The sequence below is a fragment of the Palaemon carinicauda genome, chromosome 6 (genome assembly GCF_036898095.1).
Source record: "Palaemon carinicauda isolate YSFRI2023 chromosome 6, ASM3689809v2, whole genome shotgun sequence".
NCBI classification, from domain to species: domain Eukaryota; kingdom Metazoa; phylum Arthropoda; class Malacostraca; order Decapoda; family Palaemonidae; genus Palaemon; species Palaemon carinicauda.
The window spans coordinates 14,599,436-14,609,435 of NC_090730.1; the positions used below are offsets into that span (position 1 = coordinate 14,599,436).

General features: G+C 33.5%; 1 long non-coding RNA gene across 1 annotated transcript in view; it reads right to left on the reverse strand.

Annotated features, from left to right (window-relative positions):
* Positions 1 to 1,356: 1,356 nt before the first annotated feature.
* Positions 1,357 to 10,000, reverse strand: part of LOC137642439 (uncharacterized) — a 97,953-nt gene continuing 89,309 nt past the window's right edge. Inside the window, exons 2-3 of the long non-coding RNA XR_011044786.1 lie at positions 3,886 to 3,936; positions 1,357 to 1,428 (exon numbers count right to left, since the gene is read on the reverse strand). This is a non-coding gene — a long non-coding RNA (uncharacterized lncRNA). The remainder of the gene's footprint in view (positions 1,429 to 3,885; positions 3,937 to 10,000) is intronic.

The following is a 10,000-nucleotide window of genomic DNA, read 5'->3' on the forward strand; positions in this document are numbered from 1 at the left end:
CCATTCATGAGTAATCTTTAAACCTTCAATGAACATTGTTCTCGTTCAATTATTGGCCAAACAGACTTCCAAAAATTACATTTAATTTTGACTTCATTTCACCTACTTAAGAAGACCACATATTGAAAGTGGCCGAAATAAGTTGACTTATAATGATATTTACATCATTTGCCTCTTGATATTTACTTTCTCTTTCCTGCATAACAACCATAAAACTTATGCAATAAGTGCTGAAGAGAACAATAACAACAATAATGAAAGAAACCTGCCGGGTATGGATGAAAATTCTCGTCAGAAGCAATGGTTATTACTTATTCCATACACCAGAAGATGTGATAATTGTAACTTAATACAAACGGGTTTTTGTGGATCCTCCTGAGATTTTAGTACAGTAAATAGTAGAATCTGAGAGACATTACAGTAATAATAATAATAATAATAATAATAATAATAATATAATAATAATAATAATAATAATAATAATAGTAATAATAATCATCATCATTCTCATCCTCCTAATTATCATTACTATTATCATGGCTAACATTCTTCCAAACAAGATCAAAAGGACATAGAATCGAACACCCATTTGTGAAAAAATAAAGAAAAAATATATAAGAGAGATAAACGAATAACAAAAGCATTCAATCAACGAACAATCAAGACTCGTAAATAAAGATGAACGCAGAACATGCAAGCAAACATGGAAGGTTTGAACGCGCTCTCTTCATTAGGAATACTGGATGTTAACGTTAGGAAAGCAAATACACAATCAGCAGAGGGAGTGTTTACGTAAAAAGGATGGGTACAAGGGAATAAACATCAACACACAAGTATCACTTAGATATACACAGAGATATGGGATGGAATATTCATGATGAGAACAGTTAAGCTAGACTAAGCAGGAATGTTAGTTGTACATGTACAGAATTCCGTGCATATGTTTAGTAATATGCATAGAGCGTGCAGGCACAGGTGCCAACTAAACACACAAAAGCACATGTGACACTTCTTAAAATAAATCTATTGGACATAGGTTTGCATGTTCTTTAATACAAAATGAAAATTCACACGTATATCAGCATATACGCATACATACACTAGTACGAAGATTCGTGTATTATTCCAGTACAAAAAGCAAATGGTGAGAAAAGGTCACATATATATCAGCATGCATACAATGGTACAGTTGACTTCATTAATTCAGGTACACTAAAGTCTCCATAGCTTCACGAGAAGTATACCGGAATTAATGAAGCCAACTGTACGAGGACGACGATACGAGTATTATTCCACTATAAAAGCAAAAGGTGAAAAAAGGTCAAAGCAGACACAGTAAGGAACTTATGGACTTACTTTGAGCTCTTTCAAGAGCACCTCGGGTCTTTTGGCAGTCCGGAGCACATTGCGGTATTTATACACGTTTTTCTGTGGGAAGAGAAAGGAAATTATAATTCTGCCAAAAAAATAAATGAATAAACAAATATATATATATATATATATATATTTATAAATATATATATATATATATATATATATATATCTGCAGTATTATAAACACTGCCATTAGACATACAGCAGACCTTCCTGACCATCTTAGGTGTGTTTCTGAATTTGAAATGATACCCTTTCCAAAACTGAAACTTATCTAAATTTCAAACAACTTCTCAGTATCTACACAACGACCAATCTGATGAATAGGATCGTGATAATGTGCTATGTCATGAATTGTTTTGAACGGAAAAAGAAAGATATATGGATTTTCTCAGTTAAAATTGACAAGAATGAAATAATAGTTATTCTAAATGGAATATCCTGATTATCAATATACAAGATATTCTTAATAGAAATTAGAGCAATAGAAGAAATTCAAATAAAAAAAATGACAAGGAAGATGTTTAAATAATTACCCGAAATTAGAGAAAATTTTAGCTGAAAACGGATAAGGTATTAAAACTGAACATAAACCTCACGGGAAAAAGATTGTTTTTCTTTTAAGTGGAACAAATCTAATCCTTTGAAAACAATATTGCAAAGCGGATTAACTAGACGAGTATTTAATTATGAACGAGAAATAATTACGAGATTTATTATCACTCATCACTCTGCTGGGACCGGAAGTGATTAGTGTAAATACACAATAATGTTTACGAGGAAAAAATACTTTTTTAACAAAAGAAGTCAAACAAACAAAATAAATTGGCCGTCTTTACATGAACAAATCTGATTAGAAAAGGGGATTGTAAAAAGCGTGTAATTTTCTTGATTCTAAAAAACAGGAGGGAAATATATAACCATTATTAATAAAAAGGCAAGATAGAAAATAAATATATAATACTTTTTGAAATAAGACAACGGGAACAAAGAGATTAATGCTGTTGAAAAATGGGAAATTCAAAGTGAATAGAGAAAAAATATTAATGTTTAAGTGATTTCTTTCATTAAATTGTTAAGCAAAATCTTTGTTATTTTATAGTGCATTGATAAGAATAACAAACATTTCCATAAAATCTGTTATTAATGTTATTAAAGTGTTATTCTGTATAAGATTCATCAACAACAAAGCAAAGGAACAATGAATAATAAGTTTATTTTTCAGAAAAGCATACAGTATAGTATTACATTTTCCTCATTAAACATGTACAGTAAATGTACACAGCACACACAAGTGTATAAATCAATATACACACATACACACACACACACATATATATATATATATAAAAGTATATATATATATATATATAAAAGTATATATATATATATATAAAAGTATATATATATATATATATATATAAAAGTATATATATATATATATATATATATAAACAATCAACATCAAGAATAACAACAACAAATGCAGCCGTTCATATACAGGTATATGTATATAACCAAACCACGGTGGCCAGCAAGGCAGTGAAAATTGGCCAAAACTTAGACACGAATAAAGACATGTCTGAGGCTTTTGTCCTACAGTGGACTAGAAACGGATATATTTGCTGTTGTTTTCTATCTATCTATCTATCTATCTATATATATATAGTATATGTGTATATATATATATATATATATATATATCTTTACCTTAGGATATGAAATCTCTAGGTAAAAGAAACAAAGAAAATTTACTACACAAAAGGCTCATCAGCATCTCATCAAATCCTTATACACCATTGGCTATTGAAGCGCTTTCTTTTCATTACTTCTTTTACTCTCAACACTTTGGAGTCATACACTCTTTTCACTACCCTATTTTTCTCCATTTTACCCATATAACTAGATCATCTCAGACTCTGATCTTTCATCCCCAGTCAAATTTCCTACTCCTTCTGGCCATCTTTACATTTCCTACTCTTCCAATAACTCGGATGGTCCAGAGGACTTAGCTAGAAGTTCATGACGGTATGTTCAGCCAATTATTTTTATTAGCTCTCAACACATATACTTAACTTCCTCTCTCTCTCTCTCTCTCTCTCTCTCTCTCTCTCTCTCTCTCTGTATATATATATATATATATAGCCTACATAAATAAGCATTCATACAAACATACACACACACACACATATATATATATATATATACATATATATATATATATATATATCCTACATAAATAAGCATTTAAGCATTCACACAAACATAAACACACATATATATACATACATATATATATATATATATATATATTTATATATACATATATACGTATACAGTATATATGTATATAATACTGTATGTATATATATATATATATATATATACACATATATACATATAAACGTAGACGCACACATATATTATATATATAAACAATAAACATGTAGACAAAATACACAACACATTCATAAAAGCAAAATATAATGACACTTCGTCAATTCTACTCACCTTCCAGATAATAGAATGTAACCACTGGTCACGAGCGTAGGAGTTGGTCGCCTGTAGAAGAAAATAAAAAATATTATTATTGAATTATTGTTAGGATACCACTTGTCAAGAAAACATCATAAATCTTTTTTATTCTCTTACCCATTAGCGTAGGAATTCTCCTTTGGATTCTGTTTTCCTCTGGTTTGGCATCAAGCCTTGTTTATATATCTCAAAGATGTTAAGTATTTTATAGCTTGAGTGTCGGCTTAGAAATTCGAGTTTTTATGAAAAGGGGCATTTCTTTCTCATGTACCATTGGTATATATATATGCACACACACACATATATAAATATATATATATATATATATACACACATATATATATATATATGTATATATGTGTGTGTGTGTTTTATGTCTATGTGTGTAATATATATATATATATATATATAGGACATGAGAAATGTCTCCTTTCATAAATAGCAAGAGACAGAACTCCCACTGCTTTTACTGGATGTATCTTATCATGACTTCAGCACTCGCATACAATTATCCTCCTAACTATCTGAAGTATTAATATACATACATTCCGTATTTTAGGTTAATTTTTCAATGACTAAAGTTGGGGAATTATTTTTCCATATTTCGCTTTTTCGCCAATGTTATGCACACTTAGCCCCGAGCGCTATTAGGAAACAAATTATGTTTCATTTTCCATGATGTGTATAAAATGATAAAAGTGGTATGTGAAATGAGGCTAATAATTTCATACTATTCCTGAGAGGAAAATTTTAGTAATCGAGAAATAAGGATAAAAAGCATAAAAATTCCATATATATCTATATATATGTATATATATATATGTATATATATATACACACACACACACACATATATATATATATATATACACACGCATATATATATATATATATAAATATACACCACACATATATATATATATATAGTATATTATATATATACACATATATATATATATATATACGAGAGAGAGAGAGAGAGAGAGAGAGACAGAGAGAGAGAGAGAAGCAGCCTATTTCCTTGCATATATTGCAATGGAGAGTACTGGTTACTAGAGTTTGTGATTGACACCAGAGTGTGTAATGGTGGCCGTAGGTAAGTGGGTTAGGGAGGAAGAGGTTAAACTTCCCGGTTAATAAAAAGAAAAAAAAGAAAAAAAACTTTAACTAGAATCGATTGTTAATGTTACCTATACCTATAAGTTTTATATCGTGATTCATGTGCAAAAAACTCTATAGGCCTATACGCCTAAAGGGAAATTGATCACCTCTAGGCCTACTTGTTTGTTGTCATAAGGAAGTGGCCAAACGTCCCCGAGTCGTTTCCATCCAGCTTTCTCCACTGCGGAAATAAGACGACATTATCACATCTCGCAAATCAGCTTTCTCTAATAAGGAAGTACAATATTGTCGCCAACTTCCCACTTATCAGCTTTCCACAATGCCAACAAAAAGCACAAAAATGTCTACATTTTATTGTAATTTGAGACAAGAATAAATCCAGTTTCTTTGATTAGTTTGTGTATAATACACTAAAAACTGTCTCGTTATGTTCCTCTTTTTAAAAAAGTGAATAAAACACTACCTCGCTACTTTTGCCAGGCACGAAACCGAAGGCTAAATTTAGACCACAAGGTCTTTACTGGATTCTTACCGAGTATGTTTCTCCACTTCCTCACTTCCTCTTTCATGATAGAATACAAATTCAGAATTCCTCATTTGCTATACATTAGGATAACCTGATCAAAGATATGCCCTTGAAGAGAAAGTATAAACTCAGTTACGTATTATTCTCATTTATGGTTCAAAGATTTTTTTATGGCTCTTCCGTTGCTTGGGCACAAGGACAGAGTTGCCAGTTAGCCAGCATCGAGAAGTTTTAGTAGTCAATTTATATCATAAATCAATAATTTTCATGAAGCACCCTCGGTAATATATTAGATCATATCTAAAACAAACCAATCATCACTTGTAAAACAGTGATTGCCTAAACAGTATGATTTAGAGATGAAATAAAAACATCTGCCCGAAACTGGCAACACCAACACGTGGTAGTGATGACGTCAATCGGCAATCCGGTTTTTAGATAAGAGGGGGACTTAAGACATCCAGCAAGAACTTACACAACCACGGCGCAATGGACGAAGTTGGAATATTCTTGAAATACGCCACTCCTTTCCGCGGGTGAGAGATGTGGTGAATATATTAGAATTCATATTATTACTACTAGCGTACCCGAGCCGTCAAAAATGTCGAAATTTTTGACAGACATGCATGCACACAATTTGCACACATCCCCCATCTCACTCTCACCAGGGCATGACTACTTCCCTCTCCTTATATATATATATATATATATATATATATTCAAGCATTTATTTTTTATTATATAGGGGACACTATTATTATTATTATTATTATTATTATTATTATTATTATTATTATTATTATTATTATTCCCAGCTAAGCTACACTCCTAGTTCGAAAAGCATGATGATACACGTCAAGGGCTCAATAGGAAAAATAACCCAGAGAGGAAAGAACATAAGGAAATAAGTAAACTACATGAGAAGCAATGAATAAAGACTATAGAATACCTTAAGATCAGTAATAACAAAATATGGGGCGGAAAACTGCGTCCTTTTTTCTTTTGCAGCTTCGAAATATCTAAATCATTAATTTTCGTCTTTTTGAATTTGAGATTGTTTAGAAAAATCATTAAGTAGTTTCTTTTTCTTCTTCTTGTTCTACTTCTTTGTCTGCATCTTTTCCCACTTTTAAATAATATTAAAGTTGTCGCCTTTCTTTCAAGTACTATAAGTTTCTTATAAAACAGACTGTAATAATAAATGTTTCCCGTCTAAAATTCTCGACTCTCTCTCTCTCTCTCTTGTTCCTTCCTTCTTTCTTTAAAATCAAATAAAATAATTTGACTTTACCTTTCCACCTTACCGAAGAAGAATAACATAACAAATAAATTATCTCTCTCTCTCTCTCTCTCTCTCTCTCTCTCTCTGATAACGGTGACTCTTCAAGTAAGTCACAACTCTCTTTTTTCTCACGAGAAATTCTGGTCTCTGTGAAAACAACACGAAAGTCTGTTTGCACGTTTCTCCTAACTAGTCTACAAAAACAGCATGTTCATATTTGTCTGTCTGTGTTTCTGTCTGTTCACAAAATACTATGTCAACTTCTGACTCTCTTAGAGCACTATGAATCAGTCAGTCTGTGTGTGTGTCTATTTACAAAACAGCATGACCATACATGACTCTCTGAGGGCGCTTGATCAATATGTCTGTCTGTCTGTCTGTCCTTCCAAGGTATGTCTGTGTCTGTCTGCGTGTGTGTGTCTGTTTACAAAGCAGGATGTTCATACACGAGTCTCTGAAGTAATAAGAATCAGTATGTATGTCTGCGTCTATCTGTCTGTCTTTTCCAGGTCTGTCTGTGTCTGTCTGTCTGTCTGTCTGTCTTTCCCAGGTCTGTCTGTGTCTGTCTTTCCCAGGTGGCCACATTTCCCCAAGCATGAAAAGCTCCACCTGAACACCGCAAAATCATACTGCCTCCTCCACAACAGACAACCCGACCGATCCACCTCTGACCTTGTCACTTCAAACGCCCCCAGCCTCTCCCCCCCCCCCCCCCTACTTCTGTAGCACATCGGCATTAACACAAACACGTAAGTTATCCGTTGTGCGAAATAACTAACACGAACTAATTGCGCTGCTGAACCCCCGTCTTCGATGGTTCGGGGGTCACTAAACTAGATAAAAACTGAGCCGCCTTGAATTCTGGATTTAATCGGAGGGCAGTCGGCTGAAGAAGGCTATGCTGGACTGCTAAGGCTGACTCAGGAGCGGAGGAATAGTGTATGACACTAAATGTATGATACAGCCTAGGCCATTTCTCTGTTTCTCTTCAATGGTGTTTTGGTTATTTGCTAATAAAAGGGCACAAGGAAGGCTAGTGTTCTCTTGATAGGTTATTAAATAGGGTCAAATGACATGCCACTCAGTATACACGTTTTTAAGAGAACATTTCATACCCAGTAACTGATATGTTCAAGTACATGATGATGTGAAATTACATGGCGTATTGAAATAAAGTATCTAAACACTTGAAAATGTTAGAGATTTTTACTTTGGGACTTGAATTACACGTTGAATTAGAAAGTGAACTTTTATATATTAAACGCATAAACCAACATTTCATACATATACAAATAGCTATTAAATTCTACCTCATCCTAAATTCGTTTGATATGCCTACGAGAATAGAGAGAAATAAAAAGTAGAAGACACATGAGAGGGGGCAGTGCCATTTGTCCTGTATCGGCATTGTAATAAGTTTGACAACTTTATTTAATGACTTTCATTTGCTACGCCAGATAGTATCGAATAATCAATCAATCAACTTTTTATTTGCTGAAGTTAAATAGATCGTAGCTGGTACTCATGCTGAGAGAGAGAGAGAGAGAGAGAGAGAGAGAGAGAGACTTTATTTAATTCAAATGACATGGGTGAATACAAAAATGTGTGCATCAGAGAGAGAGAGAGAGAGAGAGAGAGAGAGAGAGAGAGAGAGGCTCTCTTCCTTTCGCGAGTTCATGGCCTTTTCAAAGATGCCTTTTCCTTGCCGCTCAAGGGGAACATCCTTTCCTTATTTGGCCCCATCGAAGCCACATCAGGCCTGAGGAACTTCAAAAGGCAACGACATCTTGATCCTACCGGTTATAATTGACGATTAGTATTCATTCATTCACTTTCCAAATTCGTCTCCGTTTTAACCCTTTTGTTATTCTTCACACAGGAAGGGCCACTGGGGACCGGAACTCGGCAGACCACATAAATAGGAAATAGAAAATGGTGTCCAAAAGAATAAGTGATGATCCTGTTTTTTATTTTAAAGAAGACGCTACATGAATGAGTTTTTCTACACGCATGCGCAAAACACATCCATTACATACAACATCAACAACAACTGCAGCTTTTTCTAGTCCACTGCAATACAAAGACCTAAGACACGTCTTTATTCATGTCTGGAGTTTGGCCAATTTTCATCATCACGCTGGCTATTGCGGATTGGTGATGGTGGAAGAATTTTTTTCTGATGCTTCACAACAATCTAACCTAGTATGGGTGTCCCTGACTAGTACAGCTTTGCTGATAATGGCGAAACAGAAACCCCTTTCACCACGTTAAGGTATCCCGACTCAAAAAGGAATATATATATATATATATATATGTGTGTGTGTGTGTATGTATCTATATGTGTATATATATATATATATATATATACATATATATATATATTGATTCTAAGAACATATTTTGGCGAATTAAATCCTTTATATCGCTTTCTCTGGACCTTCGGTGTTATTGACTTGTTAAGTCAGTTCAGCACGACTAAAAAAAAGGCATTTATGTACCTGAAAATTTTTGGAAAATTCACAATTAAAATAAACAAAATTTCGCTCTTTTAATAACTAATTTTACACTGATTTGTGCTTACTCATGAGAGAAGAGAACCCGTACTACAGAGAGAGCCTTACCTTACCTTACCTTATTTTTTGTTTGGGTTCCCCCAGGTCCCTCAGTGTGAGGCACCTCGTATATCCACCAGAGAGTTGCTAATGCATCTTCCGGTGTATTTTGCATCTTCCAGTCTTGGATGGTCTGGGATGCATCTTAGGTATTTATCGAGCTTATTCTTAAACACATCTACGCTCACTCCTGATATGTTTCTTAGAGAGACCTCTTAAAATATATTCACGTCTACTGTTGAGAGAGAGAGAGAGAGAGAGAGAGAGAGAGAGAGAGAGATATATCGATAAACAATAAAGGACCTCTTAAACTATATTTACATCTACTATTAAGAGAGAGAGAGAGAGAGAGGAAGAGAGAGAGAGAGAGGGGTTAACTTCCTTGTTATGATCGAAGGTAGTCTTGACATCACAGGTAGTCCAATAAATTGAGTAACAATTTACACAGTCGGCCAAGACACCTAAGGCGTATTTTTATTTTGGCCTTGATACATGTAGAAGAGAGTTGACAATAGGTGAAATCTATATAGAGTTTTTCATTATCCTAAT